Raw genomic sequence first — 19,972 nt, 5'->3', positions numbered from 1 at the left:
CACATAAAGAAAAATGGTTCCCAGAGCTCCTGAAAATAGACGTTGACTGTGGGTGTTGTATAAGAGACGCAGTCCCTTTGACTGTTCAGAGACGTCAATAAACCCGTCCAAAGATGTAAACAACCATGTATGAGCAGCATCTATTACACGGAGGGGGTCAGACAGCTGATCAGTTCCAGTCATTCCACCAGCAAGGAGGTAAACGGCTCGTGTTGTCTGTAGTTCAACCATGCTTAGACGGTCATAACCGCTGTTCGATCGCGTCCGGATTGTTAATTTGTGCCAGGAAGGGCTCTCAACAAGGAAAGTGTCCAGGTGTCTCGGAGTGAACCAAAGCGATGTTGTTCGGACATGGAGGAGATACAGAGAGACAGGAACTGTCGATGACATTTATCACTAAGGCCGCCCAAAGGCTACTACTGTAACAGGTGACCTCTACCTACGGAATATGGCTCGGAGGAACCCTGACAGCAACGTCACCATATTAAATAATGCTTTTAGTGCAGCCACAGGACGCCGTGTTACGACTCAAACTGCACGCAACTTCACTTCCGACGTCCGTGGCGAGGTCAATCTTTACAACCACGACACCATGCAGCGCGGTACAGATGGGCCCAGAAACATGCCGAATGAACCGCTCAGGATTAGCATCATGTTCTATACACCACTGAGTGTAGCATGTGCCTTTAACCAGATAACCGTCAGAGGAGTGTTTGGAGGCAACGCGGTCAGGCTGAACGCCTTAGACACACTGTCCAGCGAGAGCAGCAAGGTGGAGGCTCCCTGCTGTTTTGGGGTGGCGTTATGTGGGGACGACGTACGCCGCTGGTGGTCATGGAAGGCGCCGTAACGGCAGCATGATTCGCGAATTCCCTCCTCCGAGCCATAGTGCAACCATATCGGGTGAATACTGGGGAGGCATTCGTCTTCATGGATGACAATTCGCGCCTCCATCGTACAAATCTTATGAATGACTTCCTTCAGGATAACGACATCGCTCGACTAGAGTGGCCAGCATGTTCTCGCCAGCATGTTCTCCAGACATGAACCCTATCGAAAATGCCTGGGATAGACTGAAAAGGGATGTTTATGGACGATGTGAGTCACCTACCACTCTGAGGGATCTACGCCGAATCGCCGTTGAGTAGTGGGACAATCTGGACCAACAGCGCCTTGATAAATTTGTGGATAGTATGCCACGACGAAAACAAGCATTCGTCTTGCAGTGTATTTTAGCTCCAAAGCAGAAAAACTTTTCAAACAGCTATTTGTAATTACATTCGAAACAGGGATTACACAGCTTTCTGTGCATATTAGTAAAGTGTCTATATTATTGGTAATTCTGGACAGTGGTTACATACGTTTCCTGCAGTGTATAACATGGCATGCAATATTTACGCTCGGCGCTGAATAACTACTAGCAACCAATACAGATATGAAAACCATAAGGCGCCAAATAAATTGCAGTAGGGCAGCGACGTAGCGTCTTTGATCATAATCGACAAGTTCCTGATCCGTGCCATCGTCTCCACATGTCATCTCAGTGTAAAACGTCGTATAATTTATTTTCAAGTCAGTGTTTATTGTGCTACATGTTTCCCTCTACTATTTTGTACTCTAAATTACAGAGTCTGGTCCGAAGATGATCCACAACGTGTCAAAACCGGGCACCACGTATGAATAAAACTGTTTTTATGTGACCAACAATTAGATATGGAACGTATGTTGTAAGTCTGGAGAAACAGGAAGTTGAAGTATTTGAAACGTGGTGTTATCGAAGAATGTAAAACTTAAATCGACAGGTAGAGTACATGACATAGCACTACAAAGAGTAGATTAGGAACGATATTTACCAGAAGAAGATACTGTTTATAGGGGCTGTTTTAAATGGCTTAGATGAGCAGTAGTAGATAACTTGACGTTGTAAGCAGCAGGGCAACAATATTCAAAACATTTTGTAGAAGATGTTGCGTGTAGTAATTACTTATGAGACGACAAGTTTAGTACAAAGTAGTTCATGGCAGATAGCATCATACCAAGCGACTTAGAAAAAAAAGGTATATAAATTTTTTGTATAACTCATGATTCAACTGTTCCTAGTCAGTTGTGCCGGCGGCAGAAATGCCAGCCCATATAGCCTTTTTTCCTATATGCCGACAGAAGCTGCACGCATGTGGTTTGTTCTCGGTTGTTTTTTGTATGTCACTGAGAGTGGGCTGCATTAGATAGCGTCTAGCTGCTATCAGACTGATTGGAGGCTCTTGAAAGTCAGAATGTCTGATGGAACTAAAGGAGTTGCAGTAGACAGGTGATAGATGCTATCAGCCTGATTAGAGTCTGCTAAACGTCAAATATTCAAACAGAACTAAAAAGACCAAAAAACTTGGCTCTCCTTTACATTCGATGGATGTTGCTCTCGAGTGATTACTCTTCTGACACAGCAGTAGCTTTTCGTAACTAAGCTGAAGCAAAGAAAGGCTCGCTTTCTGTGCATTCAATTTGTCTGAGAGCCTGCTTGCAAGTTTGTAAAACAGTCAACAAGTGCTCTAAAAGTGACAACAGGTAATTAAGACATGTCAGACTGAATGTAAATGACTACTTAGTCGATAATGTTTTATTTGTGCATCCCCAAGCAGATTACCTGCTTTTCTATGGGTAGCTTATCTTACTTCTACATAAATTACAGCTACACGATATTCTGAAGCATTAAATGTGATGAAATGAGAATTGTAACAAAATGTTGCAGTTTTCGATCAGGTGAAGTTCTGAAAACGAGCACGGAAATACGTCAGAATAGTTCTAATGATATAACACCGATACTACAACCATTTATTGGTGAATGCTTAAACCAGACAGTAACAGTTTATGATTACCAGGTTAATATGAATCTTTTTACAAACTAGTACGTTTCATCATTAATTTGTTTTCATTCTTTAGCTATCGTTGAAGTCGTACTTATATAACTGTAGCATGGCGTGCGGTAAGGGAGTGAGAAAGGTCTGCTAGAAAACAAAACTCCTGGGAGAGAAACACGTTACGTTCCAACCTTACTTTTTAGGAAAAAGAATGTGAAATATCAAAAGAAACACAAAAATAAGATTAAAACATTGACCCAGTATTCTTGAATAGCATCTCCATAAGGTAAAAAAATTACCGTCCACCCTAACATGGTAAAAACGAAAAGGAGACACGACCTAAATGAGTGCACTCGACGTTGCGGTGTGGTCAGATAGGGGTAGATATCAGCATACGGAGCGGCGCTGCCATGATTAAATGCATTATTGAATCCACAGGCGGCGGCGTGCATTAGTCGGCTAATGCAGCGCTAATTGCGCAGCGTTCCGAACACACGGTGGGGGTAATTACGCCGGTGTGACTGCCCATCAGTACACCTCGTGTTCACCGGCGTCGGGCAAGCTCGGACGCAGCCCATGCTGGACGCGGATGCATGGGGTGGTGGTTTCTTTCCAGCCCCTTCCGTTGTGAAGCAGTTGTACAGAAGAGTGTAACAGAGTGAATTGATATCTTCACAGCCATTGTATCCACGTATTTGCCCTAATGAAGTTCTATAAAACCGAATTTTGCGTCCGTCGTTCACAGCACATCACAACAATATCAAAAAGACAACACTTTTCTAACATCCTGCGACTACACCAGTGACCATTAAAATTACGACACCACCGTCGCCAGCAGACAACGCAGTTCTCCTTATTGTTAGTGTACTGCATGGGGATGGAATTCGTATATGAACTTCAAGTAACACGACTTTGATTCATTGCCAGGCCACTTGGAGCGCTGCAAGTTTATAAATCATCATCTCGTTTTCTTACTGGCTGATTTTTAGTCTTTCACGTTTGTTTTCGTTTCGAAGATACCGGTTTCATCATACTGTGTTTCTGATTACGATTTCTTCTGTGCGTTGAGCTCTTTCCTTTACATTATAAATATGTTTCTCATATTCAGATTCCGTCCGTAATATTGGGTGGGGTAAATGATTCCGCGTTTCTTTTTATTTCGTATTAAATAGAAGTTGCTTTCGTTGCACAGTGTTCTGCCCGCTTACGTGCATTTATTATTGTTCATGAACGTGTGTGTGAACTGATCGACTTAAAACCATTTTAAGTATGTTGCTTGAATTGTATTTTATTTTTGTTTGCGTCCGTTTTCCGTCCTTTCGCACATTTAACGGAGAACTCCATGTTAACAGGATTTGACAGTATTAGTGTTCAGCTTTATTACATCTGGTCACGGAATGGGTACGTAATTCCGGTTTCATTGGTGTTGCTTCTTGCAACTGAGTGCCATGCATTTCATTGTGGTTTGCAGAGTATGGTTGCAGATGCACACTATGTGATCAAAAGTATCCGGACACCCACAAAAACATACGTTTTTCATATTAGATGCTTCGTGCTGCCACCTACTGCAAAGTGCTCCACATCAGCGACCTTACTAGTCATTAGACATCGTGAGAGAGCAGAATGGGTCGCTCCGCGGAACTCACGGACTTCGAACGTGGTCGGGTGATTGGGTAACTTGTGTAATACGTCTGTACGCGAGATTTTCACACTTCTAAACATTCCTAGGTCGAATGTTTCCTATGTAGTCGTGAAGCGGAAACGTGAAGGGACACGTACAGCACAAAAGCTTACAGGCTGACCTCGTCTGTTGACTGACAGAGACCGTCGACAGTTGAAGAGGGTCGTAATGTGTAGTAGGCAGACATCTATCCAGACCATCACACAGGAATTCCAAACTGCATCAGTATCAAGTACTATGACAATTAGGTGGGAGGTGAGAAAACTTGGATCTCATGGACGAGCGGCTGCTCATAAGCCACACATCACGTCGGTGAATGCCAAACGACGCCTCGCTTGGTGTAAGGAGCGTAAACACTGGACGATTGAACAGTGGAAAAACGTTGTGTCGAGTGACGAATCACGGTACACAATGTAGCGATGCGACGGCAGGGCGCGGGTATAGCGAATGCTCAGTGGACGTCATTGCCAGTCTCTGTAATGCCAACAGTAAAATTCGGTGGCAGTGGTGTTATGGTGTGGTCGTGTTTTTCATGGAGGGGGCTTGCACCCCTTGTTGTTTTGCGTGGCACTATCGCAGCACAGGCCTACATTGATGTTGTAAGCACGTTCAAGCTTCCCACTGTTGAAGAGCAATTCGGGGATGGCGACTGCATCTTTCAACACGATCAAGCACCTGTTCATAAGGCACGGCCTGGCGGAGTGGTTACACGACAATAACATCCCTGGCCTGTATGGAGTCCTGACCTGAATCCTATATAACAGCTGGGATATTTTGGAAAGCAGACTTCGTGCCAGGCCTCACCAACCGACGTCGATACCTCTCATCAGAGCAGCTCTCCGTGAAGAATGGGTTGTCGTTCCCCAACAAATCTTCCAGCATCTGACTGAACGTATGACTGCGAGAGTGGAAGCTGTCATCAAGGCTAAGGGTGGGCCAACACCATATGAATTCCAGCATTACCGATGGAGGGCGCCACGATCTTTTAAGTCATTTTCAGCCAGGTGTCGTAGTGTAAATGAATATGCTTTGTAGTTTTGGTGACTAGAGCATTCTTCCTTGCAAATGCTAAAAATGTGGGAATAGTTACGCAAATGTTTTCATACGTTATTAACAGGTAACGCAAACAGTACATCTTAGCAGAAGTCAATGATGATTTCGGTAGCCTCCATTACATGAGAGAGTGCCAAAAACGGGCGGGAGCAAAAAAACATAGAAAACTGGCAATATACATATAACGCATTTCGTAAGCAGTAACAAACATGAGACCACAGAATACCATGCAACGAAATCAACATCTATTTCATATGAAACAAAAAAAAGTACAGATTGCCATTTAGTTTTCTTGGCGTAAAGTCTGTTCCATAACTCTGTGTACTTCATTGACAAACTGAAATCACTGAAACTGAACAATTCTGATATCTTAGTCAGTTTTCATGTAGTGTCATTGTTTACAAAGGTTCGTCTCTTTCGGAACCATTGTCTCTCATTCGACGAAAACAATTCAGCTTTATTTGAACATGTTTTGACCTCGACATATTTTTTATTCAATAACGAATTTCATGAAGAGACTGACGGTGTCGCCGTGGGTAGTCCTTTACGTCTTTGGTGGCCAACTTTTTTATGGAGATCTTTGAGGAGAAAGAGCTGGAATCTGCTAGCTTGAAGCCCACAGTGTTTGGAGGTATGTAAGTCACACGTTTGTAGTGTGGCCCCATGGTGAAGGCAAGCTAAAAGAATTTTTAAATAACCTGAATTCTATCCAGATACAAATTCAGTTCACGATGTAAATCGAAAAGGATGGATGGCTTCCATTTTTGGATGTGTTGGTGCGGCGCAAAAATGATGGCACTTTGGGACATTCAGTGTATCGAAAACCGACCCATACGGATTTATATTTAGTTGCAGATAGCTGCCACCATCCCTCGCAGACGATGAGTGTACTCAGAACTCTAGTACACAGAGCATACGTAATTGCTGACGAGAGCAGTCTGGGGGACGAGCTTCTACACCTAAGAACAGTATTTGCAACCAACGCGTGCTATCCACAGCAGATATGTAAGGCACTAGAAATGAAATCAACAGTGGGCACAAGAAAAGCGAAAGGAGACACGGAAAGTTTAAAATCAATGGCTTTCCTGCCATACGTGGGAAGCCTTTCGTTAAAAATAGAACGGATCCTCAGTAAACACAAAGTGAAAGTGAGTTTTCACCCTCCACGAAAGAATGCAGCACCCCTGTGTTCCTTTAAAGATGATTTGATTCTCGGAAGCCAGGGATTTATAAGATCCCCTGTGAGTGCGGCCGTTTATACATCGGACAGATGACACGTACAGTGCAGAAGAGATGCACAGAGCACCGCAGGTACACCAGTCTCTTACAACCTAATAAATCTGCGGTGGCGGATCACTGTATTGACACTGGAACGCTATGGTGTACGATAATGTCACAATTTGAGCCTCGACTCAGTAGTGAAAGAAGCAAAAATTCGGTTGGTGGCCAATTTACTTAATTGAGATAGCGACTTCAGCTTGGACAAATCATGGAATCCGGCAATTTATATAGTTAAATCACAAAGACGTCGCGACGGTGCTGGTGTCCGTGACACATTGTGACCTGGTATGAGAAATAAGAACACAGGTCCTGTGAATTTGGCTTCCCACTGAGTCCTCCTACGAAGAAAATTCTTCCAGGCCTCTCACCGTTAAGCAGCACACTTTCCATGGACATGGCCTATTAAAAACAAACTTTCCAAAATGATTCAAATGGCTCTGAGCACTATGGGACTTAACATCTGAGGTCATCAGTCCCTTAGAACTTAGAACTACTTAAACCTAACCAACCTAAGGACATTACACTCATCCATGCCCGAGGCAGGATTCGAACCTGAGACCGAAGTGGTGGCGCGGTTCCAGACTGAAGCACCTAGAACCGCTCGGCCAATACGGCTGGTTTGAGGTATTTTATTTCGTCACATGATATTGGTACAGTGATCGTTTGGTATGAGAAATATGAACTCAGTTTCTGTATTCACGGTTCACTGATATGAGTATACTTTGCTGGACCACATTTGAGCTTGCAAAACTGTTCTCAATGTAAAGTCTCTCCCCACTTCCTCTGTTGCATGCAGATATGTATTCGCGTATTTTTGATATTGCTAGTGATAACTCTCTACATTAATCGAGTCCAAACCCTTTACATGGTCACAGCTACTCACTTTTATTGTGGGTATATGCACCAGAACATGTCGTATAATGAGTCTACCTTATTTACTACCATTCTGTGATTCATCGAAATTGAATAGTTAAGTGTCTTTTCACTTGCCTAACAATCTGAAATATGGTCACTGTTTGTCTGTGAGATGCGGTGGGCAACCTTCTCTCATTCGAAGAAAATGTAACTTTCTGCTTAAAATATTTGTTCTTTATGCGTGTCATATAGACAATTGGGAGTATTTTCACTGTTGTCTCAATGATCATCATGCTTACAAAAAGTACATTTCGTCATATGGGCAACGTGTAGTGGTTCGTCGACAGTACATACTCGTATGCTGACCCCACATGACACCATCATTTTGCATGAGTAAACAGATTTTCTAAAGCTTGCGTATCTTGCTTTTCTGATGTCTGGAGCGACTAGTCCGGTGTTTGCTCGTGGCTTGGCAACAATGTGTTCTCAGAAATTCCATCGGGTCCTCAGCTTGCGTAAGAGCTCAGGCAGCGTCCATTGTGCTAGTGGTGGCTTGTCTGTGTGTACCGGTAGCAATATTGACTTTTGCGCAAGCCACAGTTTAGCTATCAGGTGAGCTGGTTTTTCGTGCCACAGGAGTGCATTAGACCAAATCTCTGCCGGGAAAACATACATCCGTTAGCTCGTTCCTCGTATCTTCTGTCTCGTGTCATCTACAACACTCTCGTGTCATTCTCCAATATGTGACTAATGTGACCTGAAACAGTGTAATAGTGCTTACATTAACATTTCATATTAGAATACACAAACGTCTCTTTCCCCCTTCTACTATTCCCTTAATATCATTACAACTGAACATTCATAGGTTTTTTTATATAAATTTATCGTTATTCATTACTATTCATGTCATTTTAATCTTGCTACCACTGTGGCCACTGTGTAAATTCTACAACCTAATCATCTTACCCTTAATATTTTATCCACATTTTCTACCTTCCATATCACTGGTTTGATTTTCCATTTTTCCATCACATTCTCTATTATAATTCTTCTATTTTATCACAGGTTCCCTAAATTGTGGCGTTCGTTTGTCTTAAACATAAGCAGATGCTTAATATGTCTCTCTTCTGATAACTGAAAATTGTAACACAAGGTTCTCTTACTTTAAACATTACTTTCTTCAGTGGTTCTCTCTTACCTCGCTTTCCTCCTGTCCATATCTTTGCTATATTGTTTGGCACTTTGTAATAGCTCTTGGTATTTCCATCTTTGATTTATGATCCGTTGCTGTCTTACTATTTCTCCTTCCTAGGTTGTGTCAAGTTCACTCTTTTATCATCTTTCATTCCATCTTTCCTTTCGCTATGGTCTTTCTCTAAAAGCTCAGTTATCCAACCTGTCAACAGTAAACTCCCTAGTTTAGATGTGTCCTAGAATCTGTACAAAGTGGCATACACTATTGTAGTTTGCGGTGTTTGATTCATCAACTCTCCAAATTTGGCTCCCCTGGAGTTTGCAGGTCTGCTTGACCTTGAGACGGCACCAGTGCTGTTTTTTCCTCTAATCCCCCAGTTTAGTCCAGGCGTGCGTGCAGTTCAGTGCAGAGCAACTCAGCAACAATGTGTACTCCGCAACAGAAAGCGCAGTGTGTCATTTGGATTGCTTTTGAAGCCACATAACATATGTTGTGTACAGTGAAAAGATCAGAGGCATAAATCATTTACGGGAAAGAATCGTCTCAGTGGTTAGGACTGTTACACTTGAAATGGTGAATACGTGGCTAGAAACGGAATATCGTCTCGACGTGTGCAGGGCAGCAAATGAATCCTACGTTGACGTCTACTATCATTAAACAAAACTTGAAGGGATTATCTTTCATGTTATGTACTCAATGATGTAATTTTTCATCAATTTCCCAAATAAATTTGTACGTAAAACTAGAGAGTTCTCTTTCAAGCACCCTATATATGGAGATACACAAAAATTGCTGCATCATTCTCTCATTGAAGTAGCAAATACGTAAACTGGTTTATGGTTTTAATCAACAACCAGCCCTACTCTCTCATCAATTCAGTGCAGCATTCCTTCATTCATGCTGTCCTAAAAAATTCTCATTATTTCAGTGTTACTTTGCATTTCACTTACATAAATCCCTATTCAAGCTCCCTGGCTCATTGCGCAGTGGTCCTTTGCATCTGGTGAACATAAGTAAAATAATGGTCTTCAGCAACTATGAACATCTTTAATAACGAGCAACTTCAGCCAATTGTCCATGCACTGTTTCTTTCTTCGGTATCTCGTACACCATCTTTTTGGCTTCTCCTGATGACAGCTGGACTTGTTCCATTTGATAAACTCTATTTTACGACCTCGCGACTCTCTTTCATTTACATGGGATTTCTTCAAGTTTGTTAATATGTCTTCTGTGTCGTGTCTCTATTCATTCCTCTGAAGTGTTTCCTTCCTTGAACATCTTGACATAAGTGTTCTGTCTTCAAATTGATTAGCGGCTTTGTATCGCTTCTGATTCTACGACATTGTGAGGAATTATTTTCTGTATGTGTTCTGGTACACAAAATATATTACAGAACTTGTTGCTCAGCTACCTGCTCTTCTTGGATTGTTGACGCGATTGTGGTAATAATTTACCATCTATAGTAAGCTTAATCTCCATTATTAGTCCTCTATCGGTTTCCTCCATCTTCAGGCTTTTGCGTTTATCCTCTCAAGTACTAATTTTACAATTTCTTGGTGGCGTTCACATCTGACTTGTGGCTGATCTCTCTGGCTCAATCTGGAGGTGATTGTTTTGTCAGTACTAATCCTAGTGCCACTCCAGTACCCTTGTGTGGTAAATCATTGATCATATCTTGAAAGTCTGCTAAATGCTCGTCTCATGGTCATTGTTGATAGGGGCTGTGCAGAAGATGCGCACCTGAAATCTCTCTCATTAGCCTCCCTGAGAGGTTTGAGGGCAGGTGATATCATAATGTATAGACTGCCTTTATCTTCTTTTGTCTCACAAAGTTCTAACACTTTAATCTAAATTGTTGTCCATTGTTTTATGGGATCCTCCTTATCTTTCCAATTGTGCAAAGTAAGTGTAACGAGAAAGCTTTGGTGACAGGTCTACCAATGGTCACTAGTATGTACTCATTCCTCTACAAAACAGCGGTATCTGTCCAAAAATGTCCGTGGCCATGATGTCTCATTGTACTTTCGGTACTACCAGGATGTTACAGCTCACAAAGAATATACGTAAGACATAATACAACTTCTGTATTGCATTCTTTAAGAACCAAACGATGTCATTAACTCTGTATCATATCTGATTTATGGAATAATCATTTTATCCATAATTACTTATATCTACAGTCATTGTAGAAAGGTTTCTTCTTAGAGTATTAATTTTACCAGTGATAAGTTTCAGGTAGTTGTATCAGGAAATTGTGCACACATTGTATGAAAGTAGAACTACTAATTGCTTATTGCATCACTTCATCTAACCACCATATTCCCCATAATTTAAACCCTGCAGATCTATTTTTAGGGAGTCAAAATTATATTTATTACCACTTTTTATGTGGAAATCATTATAGTATTTTTAAGGTCAACGAGTCTTCAGACAATCATAATGATCAATAGAAGCCATAGCCTCACACACCAATAGATCAGTATGCGCGATGATGACAGGAATTTAGATGCTGGTAATACAATATGTTAGAAAGTTGATTATCTCGATGTGTGTAATGCTACTAACCACATTGTGCCATTGCATTTGTAGCATGTCTTTCCTGAGGCAAACTATTATTGATATCTTAATTTATTAATTAATAGTTAATTATTATTTATTTATTTTTATCAACATTTAAGTAGCTCTCAAGTTTATCTGCTGAAAAGAGAAAATGCATTACAGCTGGCGACCATGACAAAATGTTTCGTGTGAAAATATTTAAAATTATGCATGTAAAAATATCACACATATTCTTTTTGTTGCATGTAATATGCCTTTGCCACGCCAAATAAGAGGAACTGCATATAAAGGAACCCAAGGAGAAGAGATAATTAAGAAAGGAGTATCTAGTTTTATTTGTTTGGCAATAAGAAAATTATATGATATTACATAAATAGCATAGTCATCAGAACAAAAATTCCAGATGAAGACATTCTTGCTGTCATATGTCACTAATCTTGAGGTCCTGCAGTCGACATATATTCCCGTGAAAATTTTCAATTTTAAGAATTTTAATTATACTTATGGTTGGGTTCTCAGTGGTCGTGATATTGAGGTGGCTGCTACTGCATTCTGTATAGTCAAAATGTTAGCAAGATCTTGTCTTCTCTTGTAATGTCCCATGCTTCATGTCGAAAGCTCAGGAAGCATTTCATTATTGCTAATTGCATTACTTATATGCACACGAACTCAAGTGAATAAAAAATTTTCAAATTATTTACTTTGACATGACTATAACCGGCAAAGTAGAAAATATGGATCACACAGAACAAATGCAGGCCCACAAAAATATCTAACTTGGCAGTATGCCTTGGCTGAACGTCGAAACCACTGAGACAGAAGTAGAAGTACATCCATAGCCAGTCGAAACAGTTCAGAAAACATCTGCAGCAGCAGACCCTTTTGTGATGTCACAACAGAATTTACAGAATTATATAGACAACTAGTTTCAACAATTTAGTCAAAGGTTTGGATTCAATGAAAATTTTAATAAAAAATACTTATAAAAATTTTAAATTTTAAGAAAGAAAATTTTAATGAAGTGGCCAAAGACTAAAGGGAATAAATTTGAAGAACATTTGATCAGATACTCGTAGAACAATCAGATGCCGTGTGGAGCAGCCGAGTGGTCTGAGGCGTCTTGTCACGATTCGCGCTCGCGGATCCCCCCGTCGGAGGTTCGAGTCCCCCCTCGGTCATGGGTGTGTGTGTTGTCCTTAGCGTAGGTTAGTTTAAGTTAGATTAAGTAGGGTGTAAGCTTAGGAACCGATGACCTCAGCAGTTTGGTCCCATAGGATCTTACTACAAATTTCCGAAGACAATCACATGAAATCAAAATAACGCTCGATCAGATCGCAAAGGAACAATCCGATCAGATCAATGCGAATTCCGAGGAGATACGTTCCGAAATAACAGCATTACAAGAGGCACATGAAGGTAAATCGGTCGTGGTACAACAATAAACGAATGATGTGGGTGCGCTAAAAGTGGCGCAGTCCACAATGGAACTATCGGTACAATGACTTCAAGCTCAGTTTCAGAATTTAGAGCAAGAGGGTACGATGAAAGAAAGGTTTGACAGTCAATACCGGGAATTTGCAAATGAATTTTCGTCCTGATTAAGGATGCAAGAGACGTACATTAACAACGAATCGCTCCACACTGAGCTATGTGCTGCTGTGCAAAGTCTGAGTAAGGAACTCGAAGAGTAATGTAACACCTCTAAAGATATAGTGGAAAATGAATTCACCCAGATTAATACAGAGTTAATAACGCAATGGCGTGATCAAGTGGATGCTCAGGTCAACCGTCTGTGGCAAGATATACAACGATAAAGGCTGCCATGCACGATCTGTCACCAGCAAGCACAGATCCCGGATCATGGTTTCAGAAATGCACATTTACGTAATCGACAGTACGGGGAAGAGGCGGGACCCGTTAGTCCCTATACATCATTTCATCATGTAGGGGTAGGGCCATCCTTGTCTGTTGTACTGTTAGAAGAAGCCGTTCTAAAACATAGGGGGTTTCTCGCCTTTTTTCCAGAGAAAATGTCCCCTCATCCTGTCATGCTCATAGGAGGGCTTAGGAGAGCGTTACCCCAAATGTGGAACGACCAGCAAAAGATAAAATTTGTGACAGCTTACACACAAGGTAATGTCGCCCTTTGGGCTATGGAAATTGCTGAACAGTGCAAGAATTATGGAGAATCTGAAACAGCTTTCTTAAACAAATAGTGGCCTGCATCCATACAGGAGCGACTACAGAAGAAAGTGAACGATCCTGAGCCCTATAACATGAAACAGGGCAGTTTAAGAAAGTGTTGCGAGCGATTTTTAACCAAAACAATATACTGGGACGCATCCATGGCCCATAAAAATGTTATGAAGCTGTTAAAATCGAAATTACCAACACGTATAAAGGAAAAATCCTTGCGCCAGAGATTAATCAAGAGGCTGTTCTTGATTCCCTGGGTTTAATACAGAAAGATTTAAAAGTCAGCTCTGGCAGCGGTGTAGGTCAGCAGGAATCTTCCAGCAGCGGCCACAACAATCACAGCAGGAACGCCGGATGACGTCATAACGGCGCACATATACACAGCGGACATGTGAATGTAAACATAACTACTGCATCAAAATAGCACGGCAAGTTTCAACAGTAGGAGGAAGAATGATCACTTGTTTAACCCGGATACAATAAAACACACATGGGAGCGACAGAAATGTAAGAGTAGACAGAGCAATACGCGGGAGCATCACAGACTAAATAACGCCGGCCAGCTCCATGCACGTATCACAAACGTAGGGGATAGCCGGAGCCTAATCGTGGCAAAAGCTTGAACTGGTCACAGCCAAGCAACCATAACCGGTCGCCACTCCACTGACTCCAAGTGGGTCGACAAACTAAATGCGACTTACTCAACCCTCTGATGGATGTTATGGGGCGGAGTGAGGATAGTAGATGTAATTCCGGCCTTGATATGAAGAGATACACTGACGATATGGACATTCGCAGTGAGCTATGCTGGAGTTATTTCTGTTGTTGTGACAGTCGCAGGTACCATGATAGACGTTACGGCTAGTGATTCTCTTGACAAAATCAGCGAGACATGACCAATACTTACCTTTCCGGTGCAGAACTGCGAGATTCTGGTAGCTACTGGCGCAAAACCGCAAACTGTGAAATGGCAGGCGCAGGTTAAATTGAATGTAGGTAATGGAGCAATGAAATACACATTCACAATCGTGAAAGGGTTCACTGTGAGCTACACAACTGGGTTAGAATTTATGCGTGAGAGGAACAATGTCATTGACCTCTGACATGGTAAATAGATTTTGACAGTTGAGGACGAAGAAGCCATAGCAGATCTGTTGAAAACTAAAGCATGACGTAGCAGATACTGTCAGGGTAACACGGTAAAGATTATAAAGAAGGAATTACTGTATATCATTGACATACAGTATCGCTGGTTTGACGAATGAAATTTATGCACTAGAAACGTGGAAGTGGAATTTGACGTGAACCACATTCAGACTAAAGCAGAAAATTATGATGCCTCGCTGCTACACGGCAAGTCGTTTTGGTTGATCTATCAATGAAATACATGAATGTCTTTTGTGAAAAACCCAGGATCGTTAAGTATTACCAATATACTGTGGAGATAGTTCCCCAAAAACTCTACTGTTCATCTACTTACCCCACCATTTGGACATAACGCCAAGATGCACAGAAATAGATCAGAAGTATTTGCACAGGAGGATGAAAAGGAAAGAGGCTTATGATTAAAGGTAGTTGAAAACACGAGTCTAACATTGTGGTCAAGGTACTCCTTGGAACCAACCCAAAAACTCCACTAAGGTTGAAGGAGAATAATGAAATGGCAACTGATACATAGTGGTCCGTTTGGAGTGGTAAGTTAACTGACAGTATATGCAGACTCAGAGAAAATAAAAGGATTGTATCCCCATAAAAGTCTATGATGTTGTTTACTGTAGAAATCAGATTGTTTTGTTTGATGTGATGGATTAATAAGTATTTATAAGAATTAGAGAAGAAATTTTATTGTGCACAGAAGACTAATGTATTGAAATTTAAAACATGAATCATAAGCAAAAAAGAAAAGAGAAAACTGAGACATAAAAGTTCAGATAAGTTAGCAAGAAGTGATGAGCATGTTTTCTTGAACACTATGATTTGTAACAGAAGTATGTAGAATATGTACAAGTGAGAATAATGGTTAGACAACTTGTATTAAGTAATGTATGTTCTACTTAGATTTAAGAATAATTAAACATCCTACATCTCATAAACGCTTTTGTTGCATACTTTAGTGTAAGAATATGTCTTAATTCTGTGTGTGCGCAAGATTATGGACTCAGTGGAGAAAGCACAGTACTCAAAAGTAAAAAGAACACTGGGTGCACCAATTTGTGTGGTACATGCTTAAGATATGGAACTCTAAACGAGTGAACCAAGTAATACATAACTATGGTTAACATAGCGTGAACTCATCAGTTTATGAGTAAAAGGTAAAGGCTAGTGAATTGCATCTCAAGGAATTGGCTTAAATTAACAGAATAAGTATTGTCAAAAGAGTAAGATTACAAGGCTGAAATCACGATCCAGTAAAAAAGAAAGAAATGTAGAAAACTGTAAATACTTGTACATAATCCATTCAGACACGTAAGAGTAAGAAAATTTTGCAAGTAGTTAGTAAGTGCCTTTCTACGTTTATTTTCATGGATATGTGGTTTAATAAGTATATAAGAAACTATCAGCCTCGACTGCAGTAACGAAACCAACCTTTACCTAGATTTCAGCGCAAATAATTGAGCCTTCTTCAGAAGATATACCTGAATCTATAATTTGTCTAAGAGGGCATGGTCTAAAAATAAAACTAAAACAGCCTGAATAGGGGTAGACACATTTTAAAAATGCGGTACATAAGTACTAAGTCAACACCAAGACTTAAGCTCTGGCCTGCGCCTCGCCTCCATGGACGCCGTGCGGTGGGCCTCAGGAGCTCACGTGAGCTTCTGTTTTGGCTTGTAAATTTGACAGTTTCCCAATAGGGCAGGCACATCTGTGCTAATGTGAAAATTTGCTGTGTGTGTTTCGTTTTACATTTATCTACATTCATTAGTCAAGTGGATTATTTTGATAGCTGTATGAATTAAGAAAAATGTCCTAATAGAAACTTAATCTAAATGTATAAATATTTATCTATACATCTAATTAAAACAGAGATTAAAAATTAAAAGGAAAGAAAATGCGAAAACAATCTGTACGTATCAGGTCATTGGTAATATACGAAAGTCAAAGATATCACTGTACAGGCATTAAAATTTCCATGTAAATGTCGATGTTATAAGGTTTTCAGAAAATTTAAAGGTTACTGTGATTAAAAAATAAAATTCTGATCCGTTAAGGATAAAAATACATAGGAATCGGCAACACAAACAAGTGCGTAGAACCCGAGGTGAATAAAAAGCGGCAGCAAAATTAAGTTTTCAAATGGCTCTGAGCATTATGGGACTTAACATCTGAGGTCATAAGTCCCCTAGAACTTAGAACTACTTGAACCTAACTAACCTAAGGACATCACACACATTCATGCCCGAGGCAGGTTTCGAACCTGCGACCGTAGGGGTCGCACGGATCCAGACTGAAGCGCCTAGAACAGCTCGGCGACTGCGGCCGGCAAAAATAAGTTTTAGTGGAAACATTAGTGATAATAAAGTATTTAAAGTATTTATGTTAACACTTATAGGACAGTTGTCAACGCTCAAGTGAGTGACATCCGTAAGTTAGTGAGTGTAAAAAAAGTTATAGAAAAATTAGAGAAGTGGGCACTTAGTACAGTGATCTCTAACAGTGAAGGTTAGTGCAAATACAGTGGCAGATTCTGCGGCTGATGAACTCTTCAAATGAAGTAATGCATTTCCACGAGCACAGAGAACATAGGAGGACACTTTAAGAGGCATGAACCCAGCATACTCGAAGGGCAACGTGGTGTGGCTGTGAGTACTTCTCCCTCCCGGGACAGTGCTGTCTGCGTCGAAATATACACGCGTGACCAGTGCAACTTTGGACTAATCGGAAACTGTTGTTGGTACCTAGCGTGGAAGGACGTTAATGTGAATGAGAAACGTACACACACGTATAAAACTTCAGTTCCCGCGCCCCTTCGTCGGGAATTGCTGTGGCGCGGCGCTTGCCGGCCACATTGCGACCTCTCTTGTGACCCAGCTGTCCATCTGCAAGGGTCGATGATTCGGATCGCCTTCCTGCAGCACGCTGCTCGCCTCTCCGCCGTGTTAACATTTTGCTCGGTATTGGTGTCAGTGCGGCTGCCTTTAAACTTTGTTTCTAGAGATGGTTAAGAAAGATTTCCTGCTGGTAGTGCAACTCGTTGGGCGCTGCTGAAGGACTTGGCCGATGTACTTTAGCGGGAGCTGTGTCTGGTTATTGTACCGTTGCTATTTAATACAACCAAATTTGTTGTTTTGGTAAACAAACAAGGTTTGTGGGCTGCCTTGTGTGCAGATCTTTTGTGACAGTTTTGTGCATGAATGGAGTGTTAAATTTTTCGTGATTTAAGGCGTGCATTCTTAAAATCATTTGCATGTGTACTGTTTCGGGCGTTCTACTCATTCAGTTATACATTCAACCGACCTAAGTCACTAGAATGAAATGTTTGGAATTCTGTGTCATTACTAGTATCAGTATCATTTATTGTGTCCAGGATTATATTAACAATTTCCCTTACTGATGATCTTGGGATTTTAAAATGTTTGTTGTGTTTACAATTGTAATAAATACAAGTTGTTCATAAGAATGTCACACCCACCTCCTCCTAGTCATTCCACTCACTAGTTCTGTTACACATTGGTAGCAGAGCCTGGTTAGGGTGTGATGAAGTGGGTGCGATGTCAGAGTAATGCCTTTTTACTTGCATACAGTACATGGGTTGTATTAAATGTAGCAGATATCATATCGCGTAATGCATAGTTAAATGGAGGTGGCCGAACGGTTCTAGGCGCTACTGTCTGGAACCGCGCGACCGCTACGGTCGCAGGTTCGACTCCTGCCTCGGGCATGGATGTGTGTGATGCCCTTAGATTAGTTAGGTTTAAGTAGTTCTAAGTTCTAGGGGACTGATGACCTCAGAATTTAAGTACCATCGTGCTTAGAGCCATTTGAAGCATTTGAACCATAATTAAATTCTTACTTGAATATTTCATACAAGGAAAACTGTGCCGTTATTCTTATTGTATGAAATGGTTTTGAAATATAGAATTAATGAATCTTTTCTCATTTATGTATGTAAATGCCACGGCTAATTTTTCTCTGGTCGCTGTCACCATCAATAGCATACATCAATCCTACTCTCAATGTATTAAATACTCTTTTTTTAATATTACGCGATAATACATTTAAACAATACTTAGGTTTTTTGTGGGGCTGGATGCTCCAAGATACCTGCCTAAGTGCAATGGCAGCGTAGCATTCATTGACATCGTTATTCATAAAAAACTGTACCTCTGGCCTAATACGAATTGAAAATTATTCAGAGTATTAAGATTATTCTTTTTATAGTTTTAGTATTATATGACTGTTGAAAGAACTTATATAATTTTTGTCATTAATGGCGTCGCTACAATAATGAGCCTACACAAAAATGGCCAGGGCAACATTAAATTATCACGCACTAAATCATATACAGGATAGGTACTCGCTGCTGACAAATACACGCACTACAGCTATTAATCTCATATATATATTCAGCGCTATTATATTTCTCCTATAAACAATTGTATCAATTACAGACCGTGAACAATGAACGTTCGTCAGCGAGAACAGCATAATCGGTAACACAATGAAACAAAAAACACTCATTCTCCCTCTACAAAAGAATACAGGAAATAATGTCTGTAATTCTGATAGCGCAGATAACGCTACTCCATTCTTAAATCTCTGGAATTTTTTTCTACAATTTTTTCTACCGGAGGCAACGCTATAATTACTTGTTGTGATTCTGTTTCAGCATGGCTACCAGAGAGGTATTCCGGGTGTCGGAACTGCGGAAGAAAGAGTTAGTTTGCGAACTAAGTATTCGCGGGGCTGATACGTCGGGCAGTGCGGCCGAATTAGCGTGGTGTCTGTGAGAGGTTGTTGGTCGTCTGGTAGCCCCGCTGAACTTGCAGGAAGGATAGATGAGCGACGCAATTTCCAGGATTATACTTGCGTCATCGGAATTACAATCAGTAATTCCCTTTGTTCAGGTTAGCGAGCCGTCTCGTTCGCTAGTTAACAGAATTAAAGTTCGGGTGGTGAATTACGTTGGGAGGGCGCAGGATCTGTGTAGCGTCAAACCGTCCAATCTGGCAAACAGGGCGCTGTGCGAACAGCTCGATGAATTGCTGGTGCGAATTCAGGGGATGTTAGCTCGTGTAGGGGACGCTGCGTCAGGAGGGTTGTCACCCTATGGGAGAGCAAACTTCTCATGGGTCT

The sequence above is a fragment of the Schistocerca americana genome, chromosome 3 (genome assembly GCF_021461395.2).
Source record: "Schistocerca americana isolate TAMUIC-IGC-003095 chromosome 3, iqSchAmer2.1, whole genome shotgun sequence".
NCBI classification, from domain to species: Eukaryota; Metazoa; Arthropoda; class Insecta; order Orthoptera; family Acrididae; genus Schistocerca; species Schistocerca americana.
This window is presented reverse-complemented; position numbering follows the sequence as displayed.